Source organism: Argiope bruennichi, chromosome X1, assembly GCF_947563725.1.
Source record: "Argiope bruennichi chromosome X1, qqArgBrue1.1, whole genome shotgun sequence".
NCBI lineage: Eukaryota > Metazoa > Arthropoda > Arachnida > Araneae > Araneidae > Argiope > Argiope bruennichi.
The window spans coordinates 109,327,070-109,344,496 of NC_079162.1; the positions used below are offsets into that span (position 1 = coordinate 109,327,070).

At 27.4% G+C, this 17,427-nt stretch overlaps 1 long non-coding RNA gene across 3 annotated transcripts in view; it reads left to right on the forward strand.

Annotated features, from left to right (window-relative positions):
* Nucleotides 1-11,150: 11,150 nt before the first annotated feature.
* LOC129959093 (uncharacterized) overlaps nt 11,151-17,427 on the forward strand; it is a 52,015-nt gene continuing 45,738 nt past the window's right edge. For 2 of the 3 annotated variants that reach the window (XR_008783395.1, XR_008783394.1), the window contains exons 1-3: nt 11,187-11,234; nt 11,540-11,671; nt 14,647-14,907. This is a non-coding gene — a long non-coding RNA (uncharacterized LOC129959093). Of the gene's footprint in view, nt 11,235-11,539; nt 11,672-14,646; nt 14,908-17,427 lie in introns of all 3 variants that reach the window. The other variant, XR_008783396.1, reaches the window with a different exon arrangement.

Genomic DNA, 17,427 nt, shown 5'->3' on the forward strand with positions numbered 1-17,427 from the left:
AATAAGATTTGAGAGAAGTGAAAATTAATATTTTTTTATATGTAGAGGGAAGGGGGCGGTGGATCAATATTTTATGCATTGAATCAATCAGAGTGTACAACTTACAAAGATGAGAATCAGGTTTTCAAAATTTTTTATGAATACATACTCATTTTTCATGGAAATGAAGTTAAATTCAAACGACGTAAATTTAAAGTAGAGGCATACAGTTAATGAATTATAAAAATATATATGGACCATGAAATAATTTTAGATATGAAGATGGAAAGCGAAAGCGTTTAAGATTAAAAAAAAAAAAAAGGCATACCCAGAGCTTGCGTTATTAAATAAAGACTGCTCGAAATTCCTATATACAGTAATTATTTATGGAAGGGGGATAATCTCATCCTTCCCCCAATACAACTCCTCTGCAAATGAATTTAGTGCATTTTATTTATTTTGCCAATAAATGGAATGTGGGAATGAATTTATATAAAAGGCAGTACATAGAACTGAATTTTGCTTTTTCATTTAGTTTTGATAAATTGGGGTGATTAACGTTTATTGTAGTTATATCAAGTGACCTTTAATGTTTTATGGAAAATATGAGCTGAACACCTTATACAAATAGGACATCGTATATCATAGAATTACTTGTATTTTATAAGATGCATATTATTGGATATCCCTCATAAATCCGTGAATGTATCAAGTCGGTGTTTTTCACTTTTTAAATAAAAAATAAATATCTAAGGTTATTATTTAGTATTAGTATTTGTTTAAACTATTTTTATTCTATTTTCAAGTTTAAAAGATTCTATACGACATAAGAGCTTTAAAAGAATATTATATTAGTGATAATAATTATTTTTTCCCATATTATATTCTTATTTTATATCTACCACATATTATAATATGTGTATTAATTATTTATCTTTAAAACCTAATGAAAAGTGAGCGATAAAACGTGAAATATAGAAATGAAATGTTTTCATTGTATTGTAAATACATTTGACTTAAGGAGGAATATATTTTTCAATTCATTTCATTCAATACTACAAACATCATGCAAAATGCACATCCCTCTCCCTTTTAGGTATCTGTCTGGTTTCGGAGACACATTTTTAAAAAAATCCTTTGATTATCAATTTTAGTAGATTTTATTGATGATTAGGACTCAAAACAATGAATAACATTAATTAGAAAAATTTGAAAATAATTTAATTAATTAAATTGAGGTGTTTTAGGTAAAATTCGATGAAATTACAGCAAAACGCAAAATATTCTATACTAAGTTCAAATTCTCCAATTTAAATTATTTTTCTACACAACATAGTTATTGTACTTATAAAGGGAATGAACTGAAAGCTAAGAAAAATATACAAATGAAAAAAAGTTATGGGTCTTCGAGCATTTTTATGGTAAAAATATTCGAAAATATGTAAAAATCACAGATACTACTGGCAATAAATTGCTAAAAATAAAAAACTATTTACATTAGACCTAAATCCTACGTTCATTGCCTCCATAATACTTGTGGTAATATATATACAAAATTTCAAGAAAATATATCCATAAGTTTTTGTGAAACTATGTTTTGCGAAGTAAAATTTTGACAAAAAACGCATTCTTAAAAAAATAAATTTAAAGTTTTTATTAATATACATCTAAAATAATATTTCATTTCAAACACTTAAAATTCACCACTTTTGCAGCAAACGACTTACTTATTATCTGTTTTATTAATTTTTTTTTTCTTGTTAATAGTCCATCTTATTTTTCTGGACAATTTTGTAACAGGCAAAGAAGTCTTTTTGCAGCAACAATTCGCTCGTTGTCGAAGCTACTGTATTATGTTAGCATGGACTTAGAATAATACCAAATTCATTAAAAATTTCAATTATGCCAGAAAAAACTATCATTGAATAATAACACAGCTATATTAGTCCCTAAACGCAAAGTTTTCAACTCAACAAACTTATATTTGAAAATAATTGTCCATAATAGATTATTCAGACTTTCATTACCATTTTGTGTTTTCCCATGAAGGCATTTTTTCAGAAGATTTTGGTCACATAATTTAATATGAGTAAGCTTAATAATATTCATAATCTTTTTTTGGGAATCCTATACTTGAGTGTTTATTGTATTTCTGGCTTCTGAAAGTGCACGTTGGTATTTGCACCAAGAATCCTTTCCTTTTGGGCGTTGTCCATGCATTGGCTTTTTATTACTGGAACAAACATGAGCAAATGCAGCAAGTGTTGCACTTTGAATCTGCAATAAATTACCAACATTGGATGCTATTGCAACGCCATAATAGTTTTGTAATTTATTTAGGACATTATCTGTAAGCTTTCCTTTACCCCCAAGACCTTTAATAGATTTTTTTAAAGCTCCCAATTGAGTAACCACTCGCTTTTGAACATGCCCTACATATTCAAATTCGACAGCTGAAGCTTTAGTGAATTTTAATCAGTGAATATTAATGATATTAAAGCGCAAAAAACTGACTTCCGGTAATATCCATGCTACTTCCGGTTTCCTTTTCGTTAATGTTGATTTAAAGAAACATCTACATTTTCTGTTATAATAATCGTAGAAACAAAACAAACACAGATTTGGAAACGTAAATAATTGGTCTTTCAAAGGAAATAATAAAAAAAATATTGTGATATTTAGTCAGAAACTGACTTGGCAATTCAGACAGATACCTTTATTTAAAAATTGTATTGCCCCTATCCAAATTTTCGGCCAACCCGTCCCCTTCGTAAATGAATATAAATACATAGGGTTAATTTTAGAAGCCAAATTAAGCTTTAATAGTCATATTAAAGCAGCCCTCACCAAAGCTACAAGAATGAGTATTAAACTCAACAGCTTAATTTCTCCTAGAAGCAAGCTATCGATTAGGCTCAAGCTTCTGCTCTACAAAGCTATTTTAAGACCAATTTTAATGTATGGATCCCAAATTTGGGGGGCGACTTCCGCCATTAACATTAAGAGGTTACAAGTTTTCCAAAATAGGCACCTGATGAAGATTGTAGACGACCCCTGGTATATCAGGAGAAACATTTTACATGACGATCTCAAAATTGAACCTGTTTCTTACTTTATTAGAAGAAAATCAATCAAATTCTTCGAAAAACTACCCCAGATTCGTAACAAGTTACTGAACCTACCTGCATATGATCCAGCAGTATCCAGCTCGAGGAAGAGACTGAGATCTGCGATAGACAACGTCTACATTAATTTTCCCTCAGTCAAAAATCTGAGAATTAATTAACTCTGTGACCAATCTGGTGGATTGAATTTATCAAAATTATTATTTTTTCCTCAGATAGCTACGATGCTATACGCGTGAAATTTCTTGAAATTTTTTCTTTCAGTAAATTTATTTAAAAAATCAGTCCCAATAGTTAAGGCACGTGCAACGTAATTCCATTAAACTTCTCTGTATTTTACCCCATCAATAATCTAAATATTATTTTTAATTAATTAATTATATCATAAATAATAAAAAGAAGAATTAAATACCAAATTTCATGTATTCATTTCAGTTGATGTAGATTTGATATTATCGGATGAAGTGAAGCATAGTGTACCCCGAGTTTGTCGCCAATATGGCAACCCATCGGAACGCTCTTCTAGCAACCCTAACGCTGTATTGTTTACTACATTTTGCAATGATTGAGTTGTACATGAACTATTTTGTGATATTCGAGTTTTGATTTTTGTTAACCCGGCACAAGCTAAGAATCCGTTAGGAGCATACGCCGGAAAACAAACCTCATTCCTTCCTGTACATGAACTACAACTATGTTATGAAAAATGTTAAATTAAAAAAATATCGATTACAGATTTTAATTTTGTTCTTTATTATAATTAAAAGTTTATTAAATAATGAAAGTAATCTTATAATTAATGTGAATACGAACAAAAAATATTTATTCTTTTGCAATTTTTGTCAGTATGCGATTTAAAAAATCGTCTGAATTCGTACTTTACAAGTCAGTTACAATGAAATTTTTTGCAATTCTAGTAATTCTTCTAGTTGGTTCCCTTCATAATTTGTTTTGTCGGCAATTGTGCAAGAATGGATGTCGGGTAAATGGAATGGAAGAAAGTATTTCGAACCAGCAGAATAGATGAAGGGTAGTGAAATATGATATATATATATATATTACGAGTTGATGAGTTTAGAAAAGGATGTTTGTTTGAAATTTTGTATGGAGAATGTTTCGATTGCTTTTCCTCCGTTCTTTCTTTTCTTTTAGTTATGTAGCGTTCCTATTATCCACAGAGTCCTTATGTTGAATGTGGTAGCAAAGCTACTAGGTTCCCGCTGCTAGTGAAGCCATAGGATGTTTTTTTTTTTTTTTTTTGAGTTAAAAAATTCTGTCCAGTGCCTGTTCGTGTTCACATCGGACTGTCTGGAGAAAAAAAAACATTACTTATAAACATTAAAATGTCCTAACTATATGGTGGGAAATGGTAACCGTAATTGTTCCGCAGAAGTATTTGTGCAATCTCAGGAGACACCCGTGCAGAAGTCGAACCTGATTGTTTCTTTCGATCACATGACTTCAAACTATACGTCATGGGAAATCTTCTGCTGGCTATTTATCCTTCCCTTTGGCAATTAGATCCGTACTTTGGCGAAATTAATTCGGGAATAGATATCGATACTGTAGTATATTGTTTTGTAATTCAGTTGATTTAAATTTTACACTCACATCTGTTTTATAAGAAAGCCGATACAGAAGAAATCAGGGTCTGCTACATGTTTCTAAGTTTATTTCCAAGTATACATGCATATTTTTTCGAAAGTATTATATGAAATAAATTAATTGTATATGTTAACTGAAACTTTTCTTGAATCTTTATATTCAAATCAAGAATTCCTTACACTCAAAAAGTGATATATGTCATTTAAAACTAACAATACTAAAGATGTATGAATTTCTTTTTTTGTTGTGTGTTGACTATAGTTTCTAACTTTATTTCAGCTTGAAATAAAGAAGCAATTGAAGTAGTAAAAGTGAAAAGTAAAAATTGAATTTTATTTTAAAATATTAATTCTCAGTTTAAAGTACAATAGTTTTTATTTTCCAAAAATAAACCATGTAATGCAATGGCAGTTAGTGAAACTAACACTTTAAATAAAATATTAATTATGAAAGTATAAGAAAATTTACCTAAATTGTATTAAATTTAAGTAGTGAAGATTTCTGAATAATTTTTTTTCTTACAGAAGGTGCAATCAGATCTTTCCTAAATAAAAAAATTTGCCCGAAAATTGTTATTTGAGCAATTTTAACTCTTTAAAAATTTAATTGAGAAAGAACATTGTTACATAACAGGTATAATTTGTAGTAATAGAAGGAACATTGTTGATGATTGTCGATGTAAAATTTAAAGCAATGGACATCATTTGCTGTTATTAAATTTAGAAAGAAATCAGTAACATAACTAGTTACATTTTATTACCATAAGGGTTCACTCAAGTTTGGAGTATAGTGGACAATTTTTCTTTCAATATCTTAATAAATAAACATAAGTAAATGTATAAAAGATTGTGAATTACAAGAGCATAATAGACAATACTTTCAAATTTAAAAATGCTGTTTCCTTTGACTCTTCATATATATTGAGGGCACTGACATTGTAACTAAAACTCTTATTGCCTTCAGACATTCCCTGTCCTTAAGATAGCCATACATTAAATCGGCTAAGTATTAAAGCATAAAAAAAACAAATTATATGCATTTTTTATGAAAAAAATAGAATTACTGTTCTCTTTATTGAGAATGATTTTCATAGATTTGAAAAACTTGCAAAACCTTTTCATTTCATCAAATAAAGCTTTATATAATTAAAAAGGTTTATAAATGTTGTCTTTCAATAAAAATGAAATAATCAGATGTACAAAACTCTCATTTTATATATGTGTTCGGAACTTAAGGCAATAACTTCAAAGGAAGAAACTCTTATTTCTAGATTTGAAAAGAAAATATTACGAACTGTTCTTAATGATATAAATAGAAATAATATATATATATAAAGGAATTGATACAATTTAAGAGTGTTCACATTTCAACTTCAACTATATTAAAATGAATAAAATGACATGAATGGCTCATGCAATATATATGAATGATAATATTGATTCAGGAGAATTTTTCATTTGTCAGCGAAGAGAACTAAAGATAAAAAATAAATGATCCAGTAGAAAACATTTAAAGAAGGCAGTGGATCATAGTAAAATATCTGACCAGTTATGATAATTATGTCTCCTTTGAAATTTTTTGTTATATTTTAGTTTGATTTTTCTTTTTGGAAAAAATGTACATTTTTATTATTACCTTCTCCTGAAAGTTGCATATAAACAGGATTTTTAAAGAATTTTTAATGCTAGAATTTTTTTGAAGCACTTACAGAAAGAAATGTTTTGTTTCAAGGACAAAAAGTGAATGTGTTTTTGCATTTATAAAATCTGACAGCATTAAATAACTATTAAGCACAATCAATAATTTCAAATAAAAAAAATTGTTACATAGAAGCAATAGATTCCTTTTCCTTCAAAGGCTTCTTGTTTAAAGAAAATTTGTTTGAAACATCAATAAGATAAATGAATACATTCAAATTATTTAAGGTTGCAATTTCCAAAAATGCAAATTTTGATGCCGATAGTATTAAAGAATACAAATATTCCAAGGGGAGAAGAAGCTCCATCTCAAATCCTTTTTATATTTTGATTTTTTTTAAAAGTTAAGATTACAACTTTTAAAAATTAATATGCGTTCAGTTCAATATGAATTTTAGAGCTCATGATTGAATTTCATACTCTTATCTAATACACTTAATTGTTGAAAGAAATAAAAATATATGTATTTATAGAATATTTTTCTCATGTTCTGTATTTTCTTACTTTTATTCTTATGAAAAAACTATATATTTTTTACTTTCATTCTTATTTTTATGAACATTATATTTTTAATAGATTATTATTTATTTAAACCATTTGAGATCTGGGTTGAAGAATGGGGAGGTGATTGTTTTACTTGAAATTAGGATTGTAACTTGGATAACTACATTAAGAATTAATTACATACATGTATATATGTAAAATCTAAAATGTAAGGAATGAAAACAGGTATCATTGCAAAGAAAACAATTTAATTTCAAATAAACAATTTTTTTTTTCAATTGAAGGGTGCAAATAAAAAAAAAGATGGAGGTTATGTTACAAAAATACAAAGTAAAGAAATTAGATGCAAATTAAATTTTGAATAATATAACCCACATACATTTTACAATGGAGTAAGTTAAACATACATACACAATATTACTTAAAATATATTAATTTTATTAGACAATATAGATAAAATTTAAAAAGGAATGTACAAAAATTAACAATCACTAATACATCTAATAGGGCAATACACATGCAATAATAAACATGTGAAAATACAGAAAACATTAGAATACGATTATTTATGTATAAGACTGTAAGAAAGCAGACCAAACTTGTCATGAAACTAAGAATTAACATGGAGACATATTGATACAAAAGAATAACATTTGCTTATTTGTAATAATATTGATCAGGATCAGTGTTACTAGAGTGCAACATTTCTTTTTTTAAGAGAATATATTTTTTTTATATTTCAATTTCAGCAGAGTTAGGTTTGGAAAGTTTAATCCTTTTATTTAAATAAGGCTTCTTTGTCGAATAAAATTGTTTTTGCTTAAGAATCTTATTTGATGGTTCAGAAACAACTTTAGGATGACAAGGAAAGGAATGTTTAGAATTAACTCCTAATAAATCTTTAGTTGCTATTAAGTGATTTTTTATTTGATGTGACACAGCATCATCCATTGTTGTTAAAGAATTCAATTTATTATAAAGTATACCCATTGTAACCTTATTACATTCTAACTGACTAGGGCCTACTTCTGCAATCATTTTAGGTTCAGAATTTATAATAGAAATAGTGGAACTGTTTCTATTTAGTGGACTGCAAAAATTATTGTTTTGGCTAGAATTTATTGAAATGTAATGTATATGCTTACATAAAAAATTAGAGATCATGTAATCATGATAACTATATGATTTCATACATAAAATATAATTTCTGCAAGCAATTATATAAGTGTCATTGCAAGAATGAACTTTTATTACATTATATACATTTTTACCTTAAGTAACTTTCCACTTATTTTCTTTAATTTGCTCAAAAGTTGCTTGCAAATTTTTGCCAACCCTGTGCCTTTTAAAATTTTAAGTTACCTTTTTAGTGATTTTACCCTTTTGAGTTTTAATGTAATAATAAAAAAATTTATCATTTACTAATCTAATTAATTCAAAAATAACTTTATTGACTCTTTTTGTACTTTTCCCTTCTAAATAAATATGTTTTAAACTTCTATGAAAATTTTCAATATGCATATTGGTATTTATTTCAGCTCCTTTTCTAAAACAATATGCCCACATCTTGCATAATTATTAAAAAAATACTCATAGAATTCTTTTGTATTGATATCTTTATTAAGCATCTCACAAAAGCTGCTAAGCATATTTTTAAAATTATTTTCATCCAATTCATACATTAGAGTCTTTAAAGTTTTATGTATCTTCCTGTATTTCCTTTTTTACAGAATTTAATTTTTTCCTCCATGCTCGATCTACATGCCAAGCACATAATAAATAATGATCACATGGACCAAACACACTAACCCAAGCATTTTTAAACATAACAGCATCATCACTCATAAAAAATTTTGGAATGATGCTGGAAGACATTGTTCTCTTAATACATTGAAAAAAGTGGGTTAAAATAATAGTGTTTACTAAAGATGAAATATAAAAGGCAACAGGAATACCTTCCTCGTATTCATCAATCACAAGCACAGTAACCAATTCAAAGTTGTAATTTGAAATACTGCGAGTAGAGTCAACACAGATTCCATCTGCTCCTAAACGATAAAATATAGATTTCAGAAAATGAGTCATGAGAACTAACATAAATTCTTTATTTTGAATTGTAGGGTGAGCCTCATCCTGTCTTTTATAGAAGAGAACAAGATTATCCTTCTCACTCTTCATCTTATGGACTCAAGCACAGATACTCATCTCGTCATCTTGAATAACAGATCATTTACTAGGAAGCATAATTCCGAAATCTCTCTTGATATTTTGCTGATCTTTCTTGGTAGATATTGCAAGATATTTTTTTCAGCAACACCTTGAAGAAGTTTACCTGAAATGTATTTTAAAAAAAAGCCTTTAGGCATAAAAATTTTAGCAACATTTTAGAGATTAATAACCATATTCACCATCTAGTTTGGTGAATACAAGCGTAAGAACAACAAAGAAGCTGTGTTATTCTATAATAACCCATGTATAAGTAGAATTTATTTACACAATAGGGAAGGCAGTCTAATCTCTGGAATGTAAATACCCATTAGAGTTAAAAAGATTAAAGAATTATCAATTAAATTTTAATATATCTAAAAGCAGATTTAATGGTTTGTTCCCTAAAGGACATATTTATTAAACCATATTTAAAATAGACTACTTGCAAATCCCTCAATCCATAACTAAGAGTAGATTCTTATTCTCAACCCTAAATTCTATGATACTACTAAAAATTGCAGTATAAAGGTTTAAAAAAAAATGCATTCTTTTTATTCGCAGCAATATTATTTTATTTGTTAAATGTTATTCTAAAAATAACTTTACCTGCTATTAACTCTTTCTCCACTTCAGGCAAAGGCACATGACATAATGACTTGTCATGTTTATAATGTTCCTTGTAAAAGGAAACTTCAACATGAGAATCAAAATCTTTCACAAAAATTACAGCTGTACAGTGAAATCCCATCTTCATAGTTCCTTGGGCCTTTAGTTGCCTTTAACATGATTCAACTTTTGGCTTGTAGGAACCACTGCAATTACACCTGAAAGATGTATTAACATTGTTTTTTTTTTTATTTTTCGAGTTTACAAAAAAATTTAACATTGGAATTATTTTCTTCCTCTGCCAGCCACTGTTAGAAATCTACAAAAAATGTATATCTTTAAATATTAGATTTGTATAAATTGTGCATAAGGATAAATACATAGCATACATTTACAATAAATATACAGTATATATTTACAATAGTCAAACTTTTCCTTTTAACAAGATAATTTTTAATGCAATCATTATTATAAACTCTAAACTTCTTAATAAATAATTTTACAATTCTTTTTGTAGATTATTTGTAACATTGAAATTATTTCAGTCTTTTTTATAACAAATTCTGTCCTTCCTCTCTCAATGACTTTGAGCTGCTTTCTATTTTGGTTTAACATAAAGAGAAAAAAAAATATGCTTCCATGAGAGATTCTTTTTAATGCTATAACACTAAATTTAAGCAGTAAAATAAAAATATAATTGTTTTTTTAACCATACTTTTAAGAACCGGATAAAAAAAACATTCTAGCAGCAAGGCCAAAGAATAATCTAACATTATTAGGCTGGTAGATTTTGCACAAAATTCTTCATTAAAAAGACAAATCAATAGTTAAACATGTCGAAGGAAACGTATCAAGCTAAACCGATACAAGTACTTACACGAGTATTTCTCGAATTTCAGCTTTCCGCAATTTCCAATACCTTTCAATTCATGAAAAGTGCATAAATGCGCTCGAAAATCACATAACGTTGGGAGACTTTGTCACATTTTTCTTCCTGGCGCATAATATTTGCCCTTACAACTTGATGAATTTTCCGCACGTGTGTCGATAAACCTTTTTTAGATTCGAAATGTTTTTCGCAATGTACACATACAGAATCACTTTCAAAATTTTTGTTATCACTTTTTTCTCCATAAATGCATGATAAATGGACTTGTAAATTGCGTTTTTTATAAAAATCAGCGCCGCATAGTGTAAACTTAAATTCCATGCTTATTGCTTATCCTTGCAATAAGAAACAATGCTTATCGCTTCGCAGATAAAAATTGGTCACTGTAAAATTGGCGGGAAACGCATTTGGCGGTTTTCAATTCACTGATCTGACAAACCAATCAGGTTCAACTTGTCCACGGGTGTCTCCTGAGATTGAGGCGCCGCTTTTTGTTTCTTTTGTCCGCCATCTTCATTGGCGACTTGGCATTGTTGGCGCAGTAAGAGGCATACTAAAATTCACTTTTACCAGTGCTAATGAAAAATGCAGAGTCATTTTGACTCCCGTCTCCAGTTATGGGTTAGTCAATTTTTTTTCAATATTGTTCAAGCGATTTTCTAATAATGCCCCCTTTTTTTCAGTAATATCTTAATTCATTTCACTATTTAATTACTTGCATTCTTTTATTGATGTTAAAATTAATTATTTTGAAGATTTTTATTATTTCTTTAAAATTGTAATTTATTTTACTCTGACATAATTTTACTTTATATTTTGACATTTTAAACTGGTTATTGCATTCTTTTGACATGTGTGTTTTTCAGTGACTCTTTTAAGCTTACACTCATTGAGTAAGATTTTATTTCATTTGATGAATTATTTAGAAGACTGCATACATGGAATCAAAAAGTTAGTTTGTTCATCATGCTACTTAGGAATTTAAATCCATCTAAATTATGCAATGGAGTAAGGCTGCATCAGCAAATAATTCGAGATTCAAGCAACTAACCTTACAGGTAATAATAAAGGAAAGCACATCTTCATTATTCTTGCTGAAAGTGATTTGCCATTCAACATAAAAAAAGGTTAATTTCCAGTTCACCTTGCTTTTGTAAAAATAATAAAAAAAGTTCAAAAGCACTCCCTTAATGTTGTGATGTCAACACCATTTTCCCATTCCATCAGAAATACCATTGTTCAATTACATAAGTACTCTTGAGTGGAAAATCAGGCAGTCTTACCATATGTGCAGTCAACTGCAGAAGTAAAATTATTGCTTATCATAGAAATGGGATAATTTTATATAGGCATCCACATTTAGAGTATTAAAACCTATGAATGATTTGGATCTCTAGAAAACTGTATGACATAAAAGTATGCATATTTATTCTTTCATACATACATTTATTTGATATATATATATATGGAGAGAGAGAGAAATAAATATATATGCATTTTGTCATAAATATAAATTTTAATTAATAATTAAACAATCAAAACTTCTTGATAGTTGCTCACTGGATTATGCTAATTTTATTATTTTTTTTATCCAAATGCATTCTTTTCACTGACAAATGTGTTATGTAAAAACTTCTTTTGACTTGCTTATATAAAGTTTTAGAACTACTGTAAAAAGCCTAAGTGTAATGGTGAAAAATTATATTTAATAATCTAAAGTTATTCCAAATTATTTTAATTAATCTATTATCAATTGTACATTTTTAGCTGCAACTAACCAAATTGTTTCAGTATAATTGTAAAAACTAATAAAAAAAAGATGCAAAATTCCTGTCTTTGTTTAACTAATATTCACCTAGAAATTTTGGTTATTTCATTGCATCTTATTATATGAAAAATAAATTTTCAAAAAAGTTGTATATTTCATAAATACAAAGATCATTTATATTAACTAGCATTACAATTTTAAACATATAAGTTATTTTTATTTTAATTCTCTCTTAAACATAACTTTGGTAAATTAATGAGATTTCTGCAGCATGTAAAAAGAAGCATTATCACAATTCCTTTACCAGATTCAAAAATTCTTGCAAGAAAAAAAACTTTTTCTTTGATTTAACTCTATTGTTCATTTGAATAAACTGTAATCTGTATAAGTAAAAACTGAATGTATATTGCACCTTAATCTTTACGAGACCTAACTTTTTTACACTCAAATTAAATTTTCTAATGAAAGTATTAGTAGGATAATCAGCTAATATATTCTGTAGATATTTTTCTTAATATATAAATATGTTGAAAAAATTTTCAAAATATATTATTAAAAAAAGCAATTGCATTTGAGTATACATTTTCTTCTCAAATTGCATGTTACAACAAATAATATTTTTGAAAAAAAAATTACATTATAATTTTTAAATCATATTTATTTTTTCAGTATACAAAGGTATATAGAAAACAATATAATGGAAAATTCAACAAATATATGGAAAAAAATGACTATGAATAAAATTGGAATTTTTTGTTATTGATATCATTTCTACTTGTAAGCATTCATAGCAGGTTATTCAAGGGAAATTTAAACATATAGGTTAAGTACTAGTATAAATTCAGCCTTTCATCCCTTCAGTGGGTTGATAAACTGAGGGAACTAAACACTGGGGGTTTTGGTTAGGCTGACTACCTAACTGGTACATATGCCTTGCACCCCATGACCCTCGGTGAAAAAAACAGATATGGGCACTGCAAGCCTTGGCCCACATGGACTGTCGTGCCACTGAATTTTGTTTACCAGTATAACTATCAGCTTATAAATTCTGTAGATATTTTTCTTGGCATATTAATATATTTTAGAAATTTTTCATAATACATTATCATTAAAAAATTAATTCTGTTTGAACAAGGATATTAGAATCAGTCAAATGAAAAATTTCATCGAAAAAATCTTCTGTTCAATTATCCTCATCACTAAAATCACTTTCTGCTTTATTTTAAAGTCTCTGGAGCTCTGCTTCATAATGAGGATCAGTAAATTGGATGATATTTCGAGGACCAAGTTTTAGGGCCATCTGATAAGCCTTGTATAATATTGGAACACTTAAAGGGAGGTGCGATCTTACCGAAGTTGTACAAAGAAATAGCTGAAATATTAAAAAAAATATCCACTGAAACTGTTTGAAAAAGTGCACATGTAGTGAAGCTACAGAGTCAATCCATTCAATTGAGGTAAAAATAGAATAGGGGTGACCGAAAGCCATCCTTAGCAATCCGAGATGCCACGTTTAAGAATTGAGGGACAATTCTACATTCCTCAGCATAATCATATGAAGTTTTTGAACTATGTTACTTAGTATCTGTAAGGATTTATTGCTGTATTAATAATTTGCTATACTCTCTTAAAAGAAATGTAGATGTTAAAAGATTGTTTTTCTTCTATAATTTTGTAAAATATATGTTGTACATAAATTTTTTTACATCATCTTAATGTTTTAAAAATTAATTTCTGAGTGAAGCCAATTCTGTTTAAATAATTATTATATGAATATTTTTAATCAGTTTTTAAAATTAAATGCATTTTTTTCTATTAATGTTTTTTTTTTTGTTATAACATTAAACCAATTTCCCTGTTTAACCATGTGCATTTCACTTTCATTCTTCCTTTTTATTTCATAGCTTTGCACATCATTTTGATATGTATTTACTGTTTCCTGTTTCTTAATTAAAATTTTTTTATTTTGATTGAATTTTCTGTTATATTTTGACCGTTTAAAATTTTTTGTCATATCTGTTGTTATATATATGTTAAATATATCTTGTCATAAGGCAATTTTTTAACTTGGAACTAATTGTATAAAGCTTTATTTTATTTAATAAAAGTTTTCAATTTTCGTGCCTTTCTTACATATTTTATTTGATTAATGATAAAGTCGTATCTTTATCTGTGGCAATAAACTTTTATTAATGATTTTATGAATATGTGATTTTAGTTATTTAAAATGAAAATGTTAATAAAATAAATCAAATTATCCTTTAGGATTTCCTGAAAATTTTACTATGTACAATTCTGTTCTCTCTGCAATGGATGAAGAGCAAACATTAAAAAAAGAAAAGGAATTCTTTGAATTCATCTGGAAAGCACTACATACATAAAACTAAAAGTTAGTTTGCTCATCTAAAATGATTTTAGGAGTGCAGTGTCATTCTACTTAGGAATCCAAATTATGCAATGGAACAGGACTTTGTATCTGCAAGCTTATGGCTAGCATGAGTCAAGATTCAAGCAACTTTTCTTGAGGTAATAGCAAAACAGAATGCATTTTTTTAACACTAAGCAAAATATTATTCAATTTTAAAATTATGCAATTTCTTATTGACCTTGCTTTCACTAAATAATTTTTACTAATTATAAAAAGGAATATATGTGTTAGTGCTCTGTAGGCGTACTTTGAGAACAATTCAGTTAGGGACCTATTTTGCTTTTAAAAATAAAAGTGTGCAACTTAAAATTATTTTTTAAATTTTTTAATAGAATTTAATTAATATTATGTGAAATTTTGGCATTTTTTCTCATCATTCATAAATATTTGAGCACAAAAATTATTTTTGCATTATCTTAAAATTAAAAAATAAATAAATAAAAATTAATAATAGCACCCTCCTCTCGATATCTTACAAAATTTAATATAATCATATTTTATAATATGTTATATTGTTAAAATGAAACTCAGAATGTTTTCATTGATCTGTTGGTATTTTATCCTGTTTTTTTCCCATTATTCATGATCAAGATATGAAAATTTGTCTAAGTGTCAATTTTCTATAAGTTATAACGCAAGACATTCTTTTGATAAAATTTTTGTAATTTTATTATTTTTTAAAATTACTTTTTAACATAAAAGGTGCATCTATTTTTAAATACTGCTGTTCTTCTTCCTAGTATAATTGGACTGTAAAGCTGTGGATGATAAAAAAAAATTAGAGAAATGCATACTATTTTATAGAACAAAACAGTATGAGGTATCTGAAATAGTACGAGTTAGATATCTACCAAAATTTGTTTAATAATAATTGCTGATGAAGCTACTAAAATGTATCTGAAACAGAAATATTTAATTGAAATTTTTAGTAATCGTTTAGTTCACTGAAACAGTTGGTCACCAAAAGCAATTAGTAATTAATAAAACTCAATAATAATCTGTTTCAACTGTAGGGTCAATCGAGAAACTCCATGTTCTTCTCAATGCCAGTTATATAATTTATTCTAGAGTTGAAACTCTATGCATTCTTTCCATATGTGTTCCCAACTGCAGGGCTAAAGATATTGTTTACCATGGAGTAGAAATTAATTAGATATTATAATTTTAAATGGAGTTCACGAAAATTTCTTAGTTTGTTGGATCTAAGAACTGAAAAATTGTATAACATAAAAAAATGTGTTCATTTTTCTTTAATACATATTTAGAACATATAGAGAGCATCAAGTGCAACATTATTTAAAAATATAGTAGTTTTTCTATTTTCAAATGCAGAGCAAAGAATAGAATGTAGTACTTCTATTTATATGTGATAAAGTGTAAAAAGAATTTATTTCAAGTTATTAATACTTAGAGTTTGTAAATAAAAAAAGTTATTATAAAAGTAATTTTTTTCATTATAATTTGTATTTGTAAAATTAATAGTTTTATACATAAAACTTTATAAGAAAAGTAAGTCTTGATGGCATATTGTTAATTAGTCAGCAAAAGTCAGCCAGAAAAAATTAGTCAGTTCTCTTGCTTATTATATTATTATAAATTTGGGAATTGTGATCAAATATAAAGAATGCCGATAATTTATTTATTTTGATTATTTATTTTGCATATTAAGTGAACGGGTCACAAAAAGTAAATTCATAAGCAACACTAGATTATCTAATTTTTGTACCTTGCAGCTCTCTCCCTCTGTGTCATTTCTTTGCTTCTCCCATATTAGCATCCCTCCTTTATTTTGTAATTAATTTTAGTGCAAGGTTCTCGGAAAGATCATTAGATCCAAGTGTTGCTAAAAGTAAAATTAGTTCCTTCTGGCTGATTTTACTATAGATATATAAATGAAACAACAGTACATACTATAAATTACTTTGTATTTTAACATTGCATGATCAAGCATATACAAATGCTTAATATCCTAGTTATAGGAGATATTGTATTAAAATTTTACAAAATACAATAAAGAAATAAATTGTCTTATAGTTCAGTGAATTTTGAAGCTCGGTATTTAAATAGACATTAAACTGCAAAATAAATTCAGTGATCACACATGTTTCATTGCTCACAAAATAAGTGAATGTTCAAATATTGTAAAAGAAAAGCATAGACTATATTAACACGAGCATTAATATAAGATATAAAAAAATCTGTGTAAAACTTTTAATTGCATCAGCAGCTCTGTGTTGCAAACCTGGCTTATGCATAATGCAATTATTCTATTTTTGAAATGCGAGAGCCCAATGGGTTAGTTTAAGAGTTTTTTGTGTGGCTTTATTCAAGAATTTCAAAAGATTATGATCTGAAACAATTTCGATTCTGGCTTTACAGATCTATTTATCAAATTTGTTCAAATCAAATAACACCACCCATGCTTCCTTTTCAATACTAGTGTAATTCTTTTGAGTTGATCTTCTCTTCTGACTAGCAAAGAAATTGGCTTATAATTCTCTTCAAAATCTTATTTGAATATACAATTTCCCTAATGGATTTCCTACCGAATCTGATTTATTATGCAATTTGAAAAGGCTGATTGACATCAGGAATGGTTAAATCAGTTACTTCATATA